Source organism: Periplaneta americana, chromosome 10 (genome assembly GCF_040183065.1).
Source record: "Periplaneta americana isolate PAMFEO1 chromosome 10, P.americana_PAMFEO1_priV1, whole genome shotgun sequence".
Classification (NCBI taxonomy): Eukaryota; Metazoa; Arthropoda; class Insecta; order Blattodea; family Blattidae; genus Periplaneta; species Periplaneta americana.
Window position 1 is genome coordinate 129,238,822 of NC_091126.1, and position 19,781 is coordinate 129,258,602.

Sequence of the window (19,781 nt, forward strand, 5' to 3'; positions counted from 1 at the left end):
ATGGACTAAAAATTATCATGACAGGGTAAACAAATAAGATCATTACGATTATGAGAAAAAGGAATATGATTATGGCGATCATGACGGGGAAAAGAAACATAATCGTGACGATCATGATAGAGTGAAGAAATGGTGATCATGACGTGGTAAAGAAGAATGATCATGAGGATCATTATGAGGAAAAGGAAGGCGATCAAGTCGATCGTGATGGCGAAACATGATTATTATGGTGGAGTAAAAGACACCCATAACGGAGAAAAGAAATATAATCATGAAGATCATTATGGGCTGGGTTTAAGCCACAGTCACATTTGTCGCGTTCTGCTACTCGACTTCTAAAAATGCAACAAACTTTGAATATAAATGTGCAAAAATGCGACAACCACATTGTACTTCAGAAACAAAGACAGTAATGGAGAAAATGAAATCAGAGATGTGTTTGAACTAGTCTGAATTTAAATGAAACGCTAATGGCATGGGCAATGTTCAAGAAGGTATTGAACAATAGATGTTCAGGAATTGATTTAAAAGAGTTGGTGCAATTCGTGTAAGTTAAGTGAACAATTCCTTCTAATTGATTTATATAATTCCATCGCATACTCTAAATTGTGAGCGATGATTTAGTTGCATGAATCTTGTAAAAACTGGAATTAGAAACCGCCTTTCAGTAAAAAGAGTTAGCACTCTGCTAACAATAAATCTTGAAGGGTCTACTAGTAAAGAATTTCAATGTTTAGTGTCCATAAAATAACGTAATTTAATGTGATGTAAATTCAGCAATAATTGATTCTAAACATACTTACCTCGAATGATTTACTTAAATAAGTAAGCTTATATCTAGAGTGTGATAAGATTGATTGAAAGTAATAAAACTCCAAGAAACAAATTACATAACTTTTTGTTTCTGCATACTTTATCAATTTCATATTTCTGCGTAATTATCTGTAATATTGCACAAGTATTTCGCCATTTTCACGAATATAATTTTCCATTTGTGCATTTTTGCGACAGTTATTTATTTTCTACCTTAAATCCTGTTATGGGGAAAAGGAACGTGATCAGTGAAGCGTGGTGAGTCAGTGAAGTTATGGTTTTACAGTGCAGTGAATAGTTCCGATCAGTGATAATTTATAGTGTTAATGAAATGTGTTCTATAGTGTCAGTGAAATGTGTTATAGGGCGTCAATGAAATGTGTTCTAAAGTGTCAGTGAAATGCGTCATAATGCCACTACAGTGAGCGAGATGAGAGTTGAGTGAAAGATTATTATCAGTGAATGCGAAACTTATGTAGGGCCTATACATATGTAGGTTGTATTGTACAATTAGGTTCACTTATTAATTAGGTTATTTTATGTATTATTATCAATTATAATTATTGTGTTAAATTGTATTGTGTATTGTATAATTGTATTGTGTATTGTATTGTAATTTTATTTGTATTGTTTATATTGTGTATACCATTGCCACCGGGTGCTTGCCCACTTGCAATGTAAATAAATACATACATAACGATCATTATGAGGAAAAGAAATATACGTTAATCATGATGACCATGTTGGATAAGGAAATAATGTTCATGACGATTATGATGGGAAAAACAAACATATTCGTGGCTACCATGATGGAGAAAAGGAAGATGATTATAACGATCATAATGAGGAAAAGAAACATAATCGTGAGGATTATGATAAAGTGAAGAAAGTAATGATGACAATGATGATAATGATGGGGTAAAGAGGTGCCATCTGTAAGATCATAATGAAGAAAAGAAACAATCATGACGATCATGATGAGGGAAAAAGACGACCATTGCAATCATAATGGAAAAAATAAAGACAATAACAGCAATGAACACAGGTTAAAGAAATGTGATCGTAGCGATTATAATGAAGAAGAAATAATCATAGCAATCATGATAAAGAACGTTAAAATGATGTAAGCTTATAGGAATTTGGTGGTGATGGTGGTGAAGATTAAAAATACTGTGATGAAAGGAAGGTTCATGATGATGGCTCGCAAGTCTCCCGCTGCAGCAAGTGATTGTGCTCTCAGGTATTGGAATAATGTCTCCGACTGATGTCACTTGTTAAGTGACCAATAAAAGTCACACGAGTGTGCGAGGCAGGCCGATTAGCAGCCGCTGTCCTTGAGAGCAGCTCCAGATGAAAGGAAGGCGGATGGAGAACAACTCCAAGGCCATCAAACTAGTCCAGCACTCCCAAGACACCCGGGACAATCGCAAGCAGATATCGTACCTCGTACGTTCTGCTTGTCCTAAAGGACAACACTTAATTTGCCAGCTTCCACACCCCACTTCTAAGAAAAAAATGCAGTTAATGTGACGCAAATTCCATTAGGACGACAAGCCCAAGTCTGTCCTTCAAAATTATTAGCTAATGTGAGTGGCACACAACTGTATTATTGGTTTCTCGTTCTTACTGGCCTCTAGCCGTCTGACGTGGTGACAAAATAATTCAGAACTAGAGGACATATATGGTGGCATTAAATAACGCCCTTTGATGGCCTTATCTTGATCATTACCACAAATATGAATCCTATAGATTCAAAATTCCCTATATCCAGTGTTGCCAACTGGACGGAAATTCCGCCAAAACGGACGGAAATTCCGCCAAAACTGACGGAATTTCAATGTAGCGGATCGGAAAAGAATGCTTTTGACGGATGACGGATTTTCAGGAGGAAATTACGATTTACATCGTCTTTTGACTTTTTTTTTAGCTGCTGTCATTTTTAATTGTTTAATTTTTGGGGGAGCGTAGACCAACCCAGCATATCAACTGCACAACTAGAGGCAGATGATGTGGATGAATTATTATTATTATTTTAATCAAGATTGGTAATCAAGTTGCGTTAATATTTGCTTTTATTTGTATATAGATATATTGAGTGGGTCTTATTTTTTTATTTTGACGGATTCTGACTGATTTCCAGATGTTAGACTGACGGGGATACAATTTATGTGTTCCCAACACTGCCTATATCCACTTTCACAAATTAAAGGATTTTGACAGTAACTGCTGGCAAATAGAGGGAATTTTTAACATGACAGTGACTTTTAACCAACCTTTTACTTTAAATTTAGTGGCTTTTTGAATTCAAATTATATAACTCATTAGAATTCATTCTTAGCAAACAGCATGTGGGCATAACTCAGTTCTGAACAAAACGGTCTTTAGGAGGTTTTGAATCTAGAGGATTCCTATTATTGTCCGGAATTATTATTATTGTTAATATTGTTTATTATTATTGTTATTATTATTGTTATAATTTATTATTATTATTATTATTATTATTGTACATAGGAAATGTAACATTCCCGAGTGAATATAATTTATTAATTTTAAAAAGGTACCTGTTTCATCCTGTAAACAGGGAAAAATATATAAGGGATGATTATGAAAATTAAAAGGATTCCATCCCACTTTATTGATACTTTTATTCGGAAAATATTTATGAAATCATAATAAATATAAAAATAGGGAATGGCAGATTTGAAAATTCTAGATGAACTTTCCAAGGTGTCAGACAAGGCTGCACATTATCTCTTACATTGCTTAACCTATACTTAAATGAAGTAGTTAACAATTGTTTGAAGGAACTAAAAGCAAAAACATAATTTGAAAAGGTGAAATTTAATACACTTAAATTTCCTGATAAGCTGTTCATCATCTAAGACTCACTTCAGAAGGAAATTCATAAACAACAGTTTACATTGCATAATATTTCTAAAAGGTACAATGGAAAAGTTTCCTCATAAAAATAAAAATAAATAAAATAAAATAAGAACAAATATATTTCACTTTCTTGACACTGATCATATTAGAACAAAATTTCTTGTAAATGACGAAACATTAGTGCAAGTCCATAATTTTACTCATCTGGGCTGAAATAATTCACGTTTATTTTCGAATGGTGTAGAATCTAAATTGAATAAACTATTACAACTAACCGGTACAGTCAAAAGAACAATTTTCAGAAAAGTGAGAATGAAACTATTTTGAAATTATATAAAATTTTGATCTTACCTACTGTTGGTATGGATCAGAAAGTTGGGTTTTGAAAACATCGCACAGGCAAAGAGTTCAAACGGCAGGGATGAAATTACTTACTCATTTGGCAGATTACTCTCTTCGGTTATTATAATATAAATGAATTAATACGCGAAAAATTATACATATCAAATGTACTAAACAACCTACACGAGTAAAAACTAATTGGTATGTACACTTAGCGGCAAAAAGAATGGGCCGACTCTTGGTCGATAGAAATGCTAAGTTCTATCGCGCGGTTCACTCGTGTAAACGTAACCCAGTGCAAGGCATTGCTGTGGTGTCTCTTCATTGAAAGTCATCCGTCTATAATGCAATAAACCTTACGAGCAGTGTGTGGCCCAGTGGTAAGAAGTCTGACATGCGTGCTAGAGGTTGTGAGTTCGCCTCCTGGTACGGTAAAATTATTATTATTTTTTTAATTTTAACTTTTACTTAATTTATTAGTTTAAATGTGAAATGGCATTTGTTAACAAACTTCGTTATGCCTTCCTTGTAAAAATATTATTGCCCATCAGCTGTGGGCTATTAATAGGTGAGACCTGGTCTGTATAAACAAATATACTTTTTTACATCCTAAAAAAACGGACGCATATCAAACACAAATAAATAATTAAATTAACAAAAACAAACAATTTGTTAATATATTAACAAAACAAGGCTGTGGTGGGGACTAGCATCTCGTCCACAAACCACCTGCGTCAACATCTGCCCTCATTCTGCGCGGCATGGAGTCCACAAGATTATGGAACAGGTCTAACTTCTTGGCCATCTTCTCCCTTGCATCTAAAATTCTGTCCCACAATTCCTCAGGTGTCCGAACGGGTGTTGTTCTGCCCAATTAGAGTGTAGGATCCTTTTGACTGCAGCCCACAAATTTTGAAACGGATTCATATCTGGTGAATTTGGAGGCCAGTCGACTGGGTCGACATCATGCCTCCTCGTAAACCATCTTTGAATCCGGTTGGCGGTGTGTATCGAATGATTATCCTGCTGGAAGAAAAGTGTTCCTTCTGGATATCGCTTTCGGGCGGAAGGGATCATTACATTTGCCAAAATGTGTTCGTAGACTTCTGCCGTAAACAGACCGTGGATGCGTTCCAGAAGTCCTGCCCCATCGTATGACATCCACCCCCAACACGCGACCCTCACGCGAAGCGTATCGGTGGTCATTCATACAATAAACTAGGGCAGTACTATCATTGCTATTGGAGACAATTACCTCGTCGGAGAAAATGACATTTCTCCAATCAAAGTCCTGTCGGAGAGTAACATACACAGAATGTTACTGGAGACAATTACCTGGTCGGAGAAAATGACATTTTTCCAATCGAAGTCCTGTCGGAGAGTAGCATACACAGAATAACCTATGCGAACCAGGGCAATGAGTTATTGTTTCTGTGCCATCTTCAAGCGTACTGACGAGACAGAATAGCAGTATTGCTTGAAAGAGAGAGGGAGGTTTATTATTATTATTATTATTATTATTATTATTATTATTATTATTATTATTATTATTATTATTATTAGAGTTTGGACATATTCTAAGATATATCGCCACACAATTATAGCTTTGCGAGACACATATGATGGCAAATTTGTAATAAAAAAAAAAAGAAAATTGAGGGAGATTCGAACCTTGAGCTACTACTAACTTCTTCAATATATCAATGCCGTAACAACTTACGCTACTGCAACTGTTTATATCGGTTCGGCATAATACATGGTTTTCCTGTTCATATTCGCTCCGGTCGATTTTGTATTTATCAATTTTATTACTATTTCACTCTTCAAGGGCCCTGATGTATCTAGAATCAACCCGCCATTCGATTTTATTACATATTTTAGCCTCTTAAATAAAATACAGCAAATTTGAATGGTTTAATTATGTGTTACCTAGTGAACTACGGCGTTGACGAGACGAGCATGCGCAATGTATGTCTCTGGAACTTAGAAATTGTCGGCCGGCCCATTCTTCTTGCCGCTAAGTGTACATACATTTAGGAAGAATGCAAGGAAACCGTATTCCACTTAAAGCTTACAGGTATAAATGCTCAAGAGAAGAAAAATACAGTATTCGAAGACCAAGAAAACGTTGGCAGGAACAGCTTTCAAATATGGAGACGGTATGCACCGAAGGGTCCAGTCCATGATGACGAAAATAGTAGCTTTGTTACAGATTTTTAAACTTAATTACAGCTCAGAACATTATGTTAACACTACATGTAACATGCTACTTCGGAGTGAAACTTAAGTTAAATACTTTCTCTTCATTTTGCGCTAAGATACTGGGAATTCATCTTTTCATTTCAAAACAAGGACAACTGGAAAGTACCTAGGGACATATAAAAATAATTTTATTATAGCTGCTAATGTTACTGTTGTACTAACAATAAAATTACAGACGTCTGTAAGTTATTTATGAAAACTCCTAGAAGTGTCAGAACACGAAAGTATTTTCCCCACATGCTCCGGGCTACAATTTTACAAGGGAGTGAACTTTCATAAGGTTATTACAGAATGCAGAAGTGCGATCAATCATGAAGTTCTAGCTCTCAGCCTTTGGCCATTGCTTAACACCCATTTTTCTTGTTAGGATATTCCCTCCACACTTGATGGACTTCATCCTCATCCACACAACTGAATTCAACAACGTTACACTGGAGAGATTCATAGGACCGTATTCAAGAATTCCACTCAACTTTAATTCGTCTAGAATTCCTCATGTCAAACGTTACGTCATAATAAAGTAAAGAACGGATCAGTATTTAGAAACAATATTTAACTTTCCCTTGACAAAGTCAAATATAATTACAGTACAAATCAAGTGAATTTTGTTGTTCACATAATATGACATAGTAGGGGAAACTCGGCTAATTCCGCAGTACGAGTAATTCCGCAGTAGTGCATATATGATTTTACTGCGGCTTTACAATAGCGTGAACGTAAGTTTTGAGAGGCTGTCAACGGGAGCCATGTCCTCTACAGTGCTATAGAAAAAAATCAAGGATATTGGTCGACACCTCTGTCGGCAATTCAGTGAAACATCAAAAGTTGGCTGTTTTTCGTGTTTTGCTACACAGCTGTGAAGAAAGTGAGCATTTTTACATATAAATTGTTCCTTTCATGTTACTTTCATAATGTATTTCATAACTATTTACTACTGCGGAATTAGCCAAGTCCTGTTGCGGATTGATCCGCACTGCTGCGGAATTACCCGAGTTGTCTTTATCAACTGTAATGTATGTACAACTAAATATATTTGCACTTTAATAGGTCTCTTTATCTCATTTGATAATGAAAGGTTTCGTCCATGTCTACATGCCTTGATAATATTTTTCAATAAACATTTTGATAAAAATATGATATATTTAATTCTTAATTTTGCGGAATTAGCCGAGTCTCCCCTACTTCCATACCACAGATGCTCCATGCGGAAAGTGCGGAAATCATTCATTCATTGCTAGCTTCATTTTATTTCAAAGCTGTTATCTATAGAATCATCCATTGAAATGGAAAGAAATGCAGATGAATACGTAGGCATACACCAAAGAACTTGACTACACATTAAAAGATGTGGTGGAAAATAAGATATTGGATGTCATTTTGGTTCCGGCAAAGGAGAAGGAATGGTACGAAATTCAGAGCACAAAAATATAATTATGTAATACTGGTAATATTAATTACATAATAACTAAATTATATTCTTTACCTTAAGTTGACAGAGAACATTAATAATAGTTTGTAAGTAACTTTTATTCTAAGATGAAAATAGCATAATCTATTGCAGATAATTTTTTCCAAACTATTATAACCAGTTACAGGTTAACCAATCAGAAAACAAACCTTTCGATTAATAATAATAATAATAATAATAATAATAATAATAATAATAATAATAAGAATAATAATAATGTAACAACCATGATGTCATCATCATCATACAAAATTTTGTCCAATATTCTTTTGAGAAGATTAAATCCGTATGTAGATGAAATTGGGGATCATTAGTGCGGTTTTAGGCGTAATAGATCGACTATTGATCAGATTCTTTTATTCGGCAGATATTGCAGAAAAATGGGAGTATAAGGGTACAGTATATCAGTTATTCACAGATTTCAAAAAGGCATATGACTCGGTTAAGAGAGGTTTTATGCAATATTCTTATTGAATTTGGTATTCCCAAGAAACTAGTTCGATTAATTAAAATGTGTCTCAGTGAAATTTACAGCAGAGTCCGCATAGGTCAGTTTCTATCTGATACTTTTCCAATTCACTGCGGGCTAAAGCAAGGAGATGCACTATCACCTTTACTTTTTAACTTTGCTCTGGAATATGACATTAAGAAAGTTCAGGATGACAGACAGGGTTTGGAATTGAACAGATTACATCAGCTTCTTGTCTATGCGGATGACGTGAATATGTTAGGAGAAAATCCACAAACGATTATGGAAAACACGGAAATTTTACTTGAAGCAAGTAAAGAGATATGTTTGGAAGTAAATCCCGAAAAGGCAAAGTATATGATTACACCTCGTGGCCAGAATATTGTACGAAATCGAAATATAAAAATTGGATTTTTATCCTTCGAAGAGGTGGAGAAATCCAGATATCTTGGAGTAACAGTAACAAGTATAAATGACACTCGGGAGGAAATTAAACGCAGAATAAGTATGGGAAATGCGTGTTATTATCCGGTTGAGAATCTTTTGTCATCTAGTCTGCTGTCAAAAAATCTGAAAGTTAGAATTTATAAAACAGTTATATTACCGGTTGTTCTGTATGGTCGTGAAACTTGGACTCTCACTTTGAAAGAGGAACAGAGATTAAGGGTCTTTGAGAATAAGGTGCTTAGGAAAGTATTTGGGGCTAAGAGGGATGAAGTTACAGAAGAATGGAGAAAGTTACACAACACAGAACTGCACGCTTTGTATTCTTCACCTGACATAATTGAGACGTTTGAGATGGTAGGGCATGTAGCACGTATGGGAGAATACAGAAATGCTCATAGATTATTAGTTGTGAGGCCGGAGGGAAAAAGACCTTTGGGGAGGCCGAGACGTTGATGGGAGGATAATATTAAGATGGATTTGAGGGAGATGGGATATGATGATAGAGACTAGAATAATCTTGCACAGGATAGGGACCAATGGCGGGGTTATGTGAGGGCGGCAATAAACCTCCGGGTTCCTTAAAAGCCATTTGTAACAAAGATGTAAATAATAATAATAATAATACAATAATGAGGAATTTATACCACAATTTACAGGTATATAACTTCGGAATAAAATACTAAAACTGGAAATAAGCTTGAGATTATTATTACATAGGTGTAACTAGAGAATAAAAAGCAAATTATATGACACAGAACGCATAATCCATGAATTATTTTAAAATTTCAATCTTCTGAAACCATTTCAGCTCTTAAGTTTAAATTTATCGTAGTAAAGAAATGTCTCATTAGTTGTTCAGACAATTTAGAACACTGAGTTGTAAGATTTGTATTTGTGGAAACAAGATTATAAATCTGCTGTCACGGCTCGAATATGTGAAATCGTGGGTGAATGTGTCGTTCGTGAGCGTATAGCACAGTGATGGTTTCAGCGTTTCAATAATGGAGAAGGAGACTTCCTTAGCGTAGCATTTATTTGTCTTTAAGCACTATGAAGGCAATTGACAAGGTATATTACATATTAGTATTACATAAATTAAAACTTATAAAAGACTCATCATTAAATAGAAAGGATATTTTACTAACCACGTGTATACTATAGTTTTAAAAGTTTCACTATTTAAGTGTTTTAAATTTTCAGGCAACTTATTACAAAATTTAAGTCCAAGATACAAGTAACTATTATAGGTCTTGTTTAATCTAATATAAGGAATGTTTACAATTGAATTCGACCTGGTATTACAACACTGTATGGCACGTCTTACATAAAAACTTGCTGAGGAATTATGTAAAAAGTTTATAAAATCTAATACATAAAGATTATAAATAGTTAAAATATCTAAACTGACAAACAAAAACCTACATGGGATTGTATAATGTCACATTATGATTATCCTAAGTATTTCCTTTTGTAATAGAAAGATTTAATTAACCCTCCCAACAGGATTAATCCATTTATTACAAAAAAAGTAGCGAAATATATAGGGACGAGGAATACAACCTCATAAATTTCGAATGAAATAAATATCTTTAGGTAATCATTATATTCTTCAAATAATCAACACTTATTACCCAATTTTGTTGATTATCAATATGAACACCTAATAATTAATATAATTTCTGAAAAAGGACATTAAAGGACAAGATAAACTTTTAAAAGTAAATAAGAGTAATATTAGTAATAATGATAATAATAATAATTTATTGCTAAAACAAAGACACATATTGTTTTTATATATAAAAATCACTCTAGCACCCCCAGAAAGAGTACTTACAGTTCTCGTGCTCAGGAGATATTCCACAAAATTTTAAGACATTTGATTAAGTAACAGAGTAAAGAGTATATATAAAAACACAGATATTACAATAATTGAAATTTTAAATTTTCTCTCTAAACAATAATTTTTAATTGATTTTTTTAAACAAGGAGCATTACAAAATTGTATATTTGAAAATTTGACTATTATCTTCTTATAAAGCTTTGGACCGAAGTTGCTACTATGATTATAAGCTACAGTTGTGGTACATTTCGATTCTGTCAAGCATATGTTGTCTGATCTTTTGGTTTTATATTTATGTGAATACAAATTAAATATATTTCGGTTTTTACTACGAAGTTCAATAATACATTTTTATAAATTTGACGGATATCAAATACTTTAAATTCTGAATACAAGAGTTCTGAGGTATAATCAAGATGTTTATTAAGACAAATGTTTATTATTTTCAGTAGCAGTGTTATTGGCATGAGGGATGTTCTAAAAGCACAACCCCATCCTATAACATCATATTGTAATGTGAGGTAAATCAGTCGTAAAATATAGTCAAGATTTTTCATAGAATAAGGAAATAATGAATAATTTTCCTTAATCTATTGCAAAGAAAAGTAATGTTTATTCCAACGTAAGTTGTTGTTTAGTCAAATGTCCGAAGACAACTCTGAACATCACAAGTGATACCAACATGACACCAATTATCAAGCAATTAGGCCAGAAGATAATGAGGTAGGGTAGCTAGTTTCTTTCCCCCTCCACTGCATACATCGCCGATTAGCTACATATTACACTAATAAGACTTCAAATACATAAAAACAATTGTTATTCCTTTGACACATATCGTTAAGTGAGATGTACTACCTGATAAAAGATGTAGGCTTACACATCAGCCAGAACCTCAATCAGAGATAGTCAGCGTTAAGTGTTTTTCGATTATTATTTTGAAATAATTGGCTTCAGTAGATTCATTTAGAATAAGGGAGTTAGAATTATTAGATGAACACGAACGTGTGAATTTTTTTAAATACAAGAGCGATTAAGGAAACTTCATACCAACAGATGTTGACGAAAATGGTACAACAGTAGTTTTAGAACGATTTAAGACAAGAAGGTCGGAATCAAACTAATATCTTTAGTTGCAAGCATACTATTGGCTCCAAAGCATTCAGACGCCCGGAATCACAGATTTACAACTCCTCGGCAGATCTAATGCATGGACTATCGAGGATACAAGCAGAATTTTGGAAGAAAATCTACGAAAGAAAAACTCATAGTTCGTCAGAAGAACTTGATGCTTCAAAATCTATGGTACAGTACGATTATTTAGTGCTGAAAGTCGCCGACAGTGTGCCCCTGGTTCATACGAGTCCATTAAGTTACGCCAAGGGGTGTTCGGGTTAGTCAGTCGCTTGCATTCAGAGCGATCGGATGTCACGCGTGCGGAAGAGCGATGTGTTTCCAGTAATTAAGCTGTATTGCATTTCTTTACTGACCGCTCGCCATTATCTCAACTCCATAGCTCTCCCAACTACTCCTATTACTTCCCCTCTTTCGCGTCGCCGAGCTGTCAGGACTAAATAATCGGTCTGTACATCATTATATTAAGACAATTATAAAATCATACAGAATTTGTAAATCTGTACCTCATGAACTGATATCTGAACAGGCTCAACGCAAAATTGTATATCTGTCATCAACTTCGTTAATCAAAACTGTCGTTAAACACAATTAGTTCGTTCTCAAAGTAGGACTAATATTATGTGTCTCGTGAAAATTTTAAAGTGTGATTCACTGAAACATTTTCAAAATAGACGTACTGACATACTTGAACAACTATTTTATCGATAATTATTTTAAACAATTAAGAATTAAAAATAGTTAAAAATTAGGAGGCACCAGGCTTCGAACCGACGACCTCTCGATCTGCAATCGAACGCTCTACCTTTGAGTTACAACACCGGCTGCTAATAATGTGACTATTACACTTTTAGTACGTCATACTACTTTCGTCCAATAAAACGGTACGAAAGGACGTCTTTCAACCAATCATGGCTCCTTATCGCACAATTTTATCGCTTCCGTAGCATTTGTTTTTTTATGACTACCCTAGCATTTGTTTCTTTGTTTGCCAACATTTCAAACTGCAAATTCCTTACGGTACTATAAAACATGCTTTGCAATCGTAATTTGTTTCCCGCATAGATAGTCGACTGAAAATGGAGGCTCCGTTCAAATATTTTTTTCAAGTTAACATGAGTGAAATAGAATTTCAGCAAGTCAATTAATATTTATTATATTATAATACTTTATTTCTTCTAATCTTTATATACTTTTTTCTAAACGTGTAACAGTCAATTAAATCCACTCGAGTTTTGATTTTCTCTAGATAAATCAAAACTTCTAGTGAGATTACTCTCGATAAAGTTCCACTACTTTAATGAGGCGGATTACAGCAGTGGAGAAGTCGGAGGAATTGTCTCTACAACAGCATGGACGAACGGTCGTCTAAGAACAGTGTGTAACACACTTCTTAAAAATAATATTATTTTGTTCGTAGGTCCACTCCAGTCGGCCTGCGGCCTCGTTTTGCAAACATCTCTGCTCACAAATTGAATGCCATTTTTCACACTTGTATCTTAAATAACTATTTTGGAATAGTGAAACAGAACCCCATACCTTACAAGAAGTTTCATTTATAATCTGCCAATTGTTAGTGTCGGGGAGAGTTGAGTAGTATCGGACATCGGGTAATATCGGACAGTGAGTTGCTTTCATCTACCACACGATGATAGTACCCGATTGACATGGTTACGTTTCTGTGATGTCGCATACAGAAACGTAACCATGTCATTCAGGTACTACCATATGGTGGTAGATGAAAGAAACTCACTGTCCGATATTACCCGATGTCCGATATACCCAACTCTCCCCTACATTTGTGACAGGTCCTGGTTCTACTATGGTAAAAATGTGCACACAAATTTCCAAGCTAAAACTAGCAGTATTTGTTCTGTTGTTATATATGGGGCGTTCAGAGCACAAGGGAATCAAGTCCAATTTCGGCCAATTGGGAGATATTTCGTCTCTACATACCTTAGTTGAGGCTACTTTTTGAGCATAGAAGAATCATGTTCTCATAATCTTTGCAATGGTGAAGATGTTTAAAATCACATTCACCTTTAATGGGTAATTAATTATACATAAATTTCCATATTCATAGACATGCTTAGCGCGGGCTTCCAGTGGATGATCAGCGAACTAACATTTTTCGTATTCATAAACCAGTGTTAGCGATATGATATGATATGATATGATATGATATGATATGATATGATATGATATGATATGATATGATATGATATGATATGATATGATATGATATGATATGATATGATATGATATGATATATTTATATGATATGATATGATATGAATCCTGTACAAGTAACCAGTCGATAGCCGGGGCTAGTTTAGCACGCTCGTAGCGTGGGCTAGCGAAATGTCTATGAATAGCACCAGGGCCGTATTCATAGACATTCTTAGCGCGAGCTTCCGATGGATGATCAGCGAACTAACGTTTTTCGTATTCATAAACCAGTGTTAGCGATATGATATGATATGATATGAATCCCGTACAAGTAACCAGTCGATAGCCGGAGCTAGTTTAGCACGCTCGTAGCGCGGGCTAGCGAAATGTCTATTAATACCACCCTTAAAGTTTAATTTTCTAAAAAGTGTATTTTTGTGACTTGATTCCCTTCTTCTCTGAGCGCCCCCATATCAGCTATCAATTTCGCTTTATTGTTATAGTATAAAATCAATCTTCTATAATTTATGTACGCAGATAACATTCATACAAGAGGGTTGAACGTTAAAACGAAGACTGGATGCTCCGCCTTAAGAAGTTGCAAAATGGTTTCTCTCTTTGAAATGGTCAACAAATACCCGAGATAAGAACTGCCAAATCACGTTTCTGATACGAGCTACGAACAATTCGTACATACAGTCACAAGCGAAATAGCCATCTTGTCTCCCTTCCCCGGCATCCTCCAGTTGGAGGAACGGCGCTGCATAAAAAAATCCTCAGCTCCATATCTATTTACTGAGGCAGTCTCATTTTTGGGATGCACAAAAAGTGGGTGCTGTTCCGAAGACACAGGACTGACTACACTCAACATGGAAAGCAGGAAAGTAGAGTTATTGAAAAAAATAGTGGAGAGAAACCAAGATAAATGGATGAGGGAAGAAAGGGTGCAGGAGGGGAAAGTCAGTAAGGAGAGATACAGCAGTGGCGTTCGTCGAGCTCAAATGGCATATTTTACACTTTCTTACACTTCTAGCGGATTGATTTCTCGCGCGACTGACGGAAGAACTCCCATGCTATTTAATGACGCTCTATCAACGTCGTTCTTCGGAATGACGCAGGACGACTCGGCTATGCTTTCCTGTGTAGACTGAGTATTCGAAGTCTTAACGTTTAACACATCTAGATTACATGTAATCCCATTTTACAATATTATCATAATTATAATGATCCTCAATTTCTTAACAGTCGCATACCAATGCCCATTGTTACACCAACTAATACCAATGGCGAGGGTCAGTGACTGACAGTAAGGAGTTTATACTGTTTCTGCAGTAAAACTGGGTAAATTATACAGGGATATCATTTTATGTTTACCAAAATTTCTAATAGTCCCGCGCCGTGGCGTCATGGTCTAAGGCAGGCATGTCAAAACCCTGCACATTGTGCAGTCGCGCACATTGTGCACTGGTCTGCGTGCAACGTGCAGTTCCTATTCCCCTACCTGGAGGGAGTGAATCAGCTTGGAGGGGAACGCGACAGGGCTGTACAATACCTATAGTAGCAGATCAGCTTTTGTTTCAGTGACACAGATCAGTACGGGTGCTCATTGAGCTGTGATTGTGAATGCGTTATGAAAAATAAAGTGAGGAGTCCACAGATATAACGAAGAAGAGAAATCACGAATCATATAACATAACTGTTATGATGTTTTCCTCAGCCAATAGTAATTATTAGACTTCGTGGAATTGCCACGAGAATCGTAAGGTTTACTACGCACGCGGTATAGACTGTAGCAGAAGGGGCCGTGCAAAGGATGGAATATGCCTCTGATGTAAACACTGAGCAGTATACTGCGGTTACAATAAAACCTGTATCCTGCATTCAAGAAATATGATGAATGACCATTTAAGTGGGTAATGTCTAAACATGTAAATACACAATTATTTTGTAGTAAGATATATTAATTCTTAAAATTTAATGTAATATACTCACTTCATCCTTGAATATGTGCATTGCAGATAAGAGTTACGTACATTTTGAGCGACTGCAAATGAACCTCCTCCGATGGTCACTCAAACAGTTTTTATATTGGGAAAATGTACGTTCAACATCACACGATGTAATAGGTGCATATTTGAAGAACGGAAAGTCACTACTTTTTAGTACACAAACTTCAGACGTCTTGTCGTGACCTGATAGTATTTATAATACAAAGTTGTGAATAGGCAGAATTTTAGCAATAATGTTTCTCAACTTATATTCACTTTTTCTGAAATTAGTGAATTGTTATTTCGGATAACGGTTTGTGATACTTTATACAGTATATTAAGGGCTTCTGAGAGTTGTAGTTTAGACGATTCTAACAGGGTGACGCTTTTGGACACGATTTTAAAATTAGAATCAATGAACGGAATATCTTCCAATAGCTGTTCAGAAGGCAATGATTTTACAGCTGCAACAGCGGAACTGTCTGTGCTATCCAATGTATCAATTACCTCCATTATTTTGCCGTAATATTCTGCATAATAATTAACAGCATCCAACCACGTTTTCCAACGGGGCAAGACTGGCTGCGGGGGTAAGGGTATTCCAGGTGCAATTATTTGGAACAGCAACACTCTCATTGTAGACTAGTATGTTTGATTGGATTCTTGTCTGCACTTAAGCTTTGACTATTCCAACCACAGTAATGCAAAAAAAAAGTGCTTACATAGTTACATATTACATGTAGCTGCTCTATCTATTTGGACCGGTCACAACTCTTAACATGAACTGCTTATACTACAAGACCGGGCAGTCGCTCACCTCCTCTATACTACCGTACATCGGCAACCTGATTGCACGCTGCGTGTGGCAATTCAACGAAGTCTAGTAATTATTTTAAAATGAAAGGCTTTCATCATATCATGTGGACCTAATAGTGATATGAGAATTTAAATCATATTAGTAAAGTTCTCAAAATATGATATTCCCCTTCCCTTATTTCTTAATTAGTACTCTCACGGCAAGACAAACATGACAATGATGTTGTTTTGTACTAACACAGCCATCAATGGTTAGACGACTTACAACTTTTATTTGATAAGCTGATAAGTGATGAGAATATTGAGTGAAGAATACATGTGAGGCTCTTGAAGTTGTAAGGTAAGGAAGAAAGCAACTATTTTAAGGCGGAAAAATTTTCTGGAAAAATAATACATAATGGCGAATTTTCCACCTCACGTTACTATATTATCTAATATACTTACGTTAATAAATCTTTAAACCTGACATAAAGAAAATGTCCTCGCTTCACAGCTTGTGAAGTACTCTTTTAACTCAATTCAGTAACGCTCCCAACTTGCTAATACTTGCTCTCAACGTTTTAAAAATAAACTACATATAAATTTAAATTCAAGCTTAATTTATCCAATTTATTAATAATAATGTGAATTTATATTAATATACAACAAGAAAATTATTCCAGTACAAAAGCCTCACAATGTCCTATTGCATGTAATTGGGAGTAAAATATTCTCTTTCTTAGCATTTGTGCACCAATGGTCCCAATAATGCTTGAGGAACAATGAAAGAGTATTACTTTGAAATAATCAGTACCTACTATGTAAAATGAAATATTGTGTTCGTTTTTTGTTGTTTCGAAATTACTGCAATATTTATATTTTCTTCAAATACTGTATACAAATCATGTAAATAAATTATTCTTTACAAATGACTGCTTTGTGAATAGTAACTGAGTAAGTCTATTGTTTCTTGTGTTACAATTATTGTCAAACATAGACACTGACAATAATTGTGTTTTTTCCTTCTGCTAAGTATGTTTATAATGTCCAAATGTCAATTTAATTGAACACTAGAAGCGCAGAATAGATTCTTGTACATCCCTCCCGCTAAGAACTGGTAAGAGCAACACGTGAATGACGCAATCTGCACATACACTGCACTTTCAGTGTCTGATTTTTGACATGCCTGGTCTAAGGCATCCTGCCTAGGACTCGCGTTACGGAATGCGCGCTGGTTCGAGTCCTCATGGGGGAAGAAATTTTCTCTTGAAATTTCGGCCAGTGTATGGAACCGGTGCCCACCCAGCATCGTGATGCACTTGGGGAGCTACGATAGGTAGCGAAATCTGGTTGCGAATACCAGCTATAACGGCTGGGGGGATCATCGTGCTAACCACACGATACCTCCATTCTGGTTGGATGATCGTCCACCTCTACTTCGGCATGTGTGCGTGAGGCCAGCAGCCGGCTGGTCGGTCTAGGCCCTTCACGGGCTGTAGCGCCACGGATTATTATTATTATTATTATTATTATTAACATTTCTAATATTAACCTGGCTATACCTCTGGATTAACGGTTGAGAACCGGAAACAACGTTTGTTACCCCCTACCACGACTGGAGTTCATTGATACTGGCGTAAAATACAAACAGATCACTCTACTAGGTATAGGAGGGAAGAAAAGTAGTTCATCCATTTACGTAAACTAGGAAATATCGCGATTTTGAGTGTGATAATTTTCATTAAATTTCTCTTTAATCAAAATACGGTACTGTATTAACAATAAGTGTTTTTACTCACGAACTGAGGTATCCATTCGGACGTATTCATTATGCAGTGTAGGCCTATATTGTACTGTCTACAGCACATTAGCATACAATATAGAGAATGAAGTTAAATTGAAAAATAATCATAATATGGATATTTAAACACATGTTCGAAAATGGTGGCCGTTCATTTCGATACAGGCTTCAGTTCTTTTTTGCATATTTTTGGACTTTTACATTCTCATTTGGATTTCTTTCCTTCTAAACTTGGAGCAGTAAGCGACGAGCATGGGGAAAGAGTCCACCAAGAAATATCTTAAATGGAAGGGCGATATAAAGGAAGATCATCATCCTGCATACTTGCAGACTATTGTTGGTTCCTTGTAAATGACATTTCCAGGTCTAAGTATAAACGGAAGTCATCCACAAAATTATTTTATTTGCCAAGATAAAATTCCAAGATTTTTGTCATTATATACATAGAATATTTTTATTGTTGTTGCGTTTTTTTTTTGTGTTTTAAGCTATGTACCATCATTTTTGTGTCCAGTACACTTTTTTAAGTATTATGAGTCATTTTGAATCCCTAGTGTGTTGTGATTGTATCAGTAGCAGTGAAAAATAAAAAAAGGTTTTTCATAAAAAAAATTCAATTCACTTTCCCCGGAAAATGGTACGTAATGGGACAATTTGGATTTTCAATTGAGATTTAGGACACATATATTAGTAATATTTACCTATTTTTATTTCGGAGCAAAGCAAAAAGTAAAAATTTGTTGTTCAGTGTAATTTTTGACGCAGTGGTAGGCCTACTCTGAAAGAAATTTGACATATTTTTTATTTATACAACAATACACTTTAAATATACGGAATTGCGCTAGAAAACGAATGAAAATATGTGACGCTGCAAACAGCCTTGAATTACGTAAGTTTCTACCGTATATAAAATTATATAAAATATTATACCTACTTTATTTTGGTAACGCATGCAGCTTTGTGAAACTGTAAATACTTTAGACTTGTCACAGTTGTTGACAAGTTAAAAGCAATTACACACCAGTGCCAATTGGCTCTGATAATATCTGGCCACCTAAAAGTGGAGAAGCATTACTTCTGTTCTCAGTGGTTGAAGAAAAAATAATATAAAGAGATATGACATGTGTTTACTGGCACATACCTAACATGGCAAAATCAATGAACGATACATTTTTAATCTTTAATCTTCCTACTGTATATCTGAACTCCTCAATCCAACACAGATATTTTACTAAAACTTTTATCGTTGAAAAACGTTTATCTACGAACCTGCGACAGACAGCCACAAAATGTACCGGTAAGTAGTGCTGGCGCATAACATTGTTGTATGTCAATAATTTAGTAGGACTACCCGTAACAGACAGATAACACAA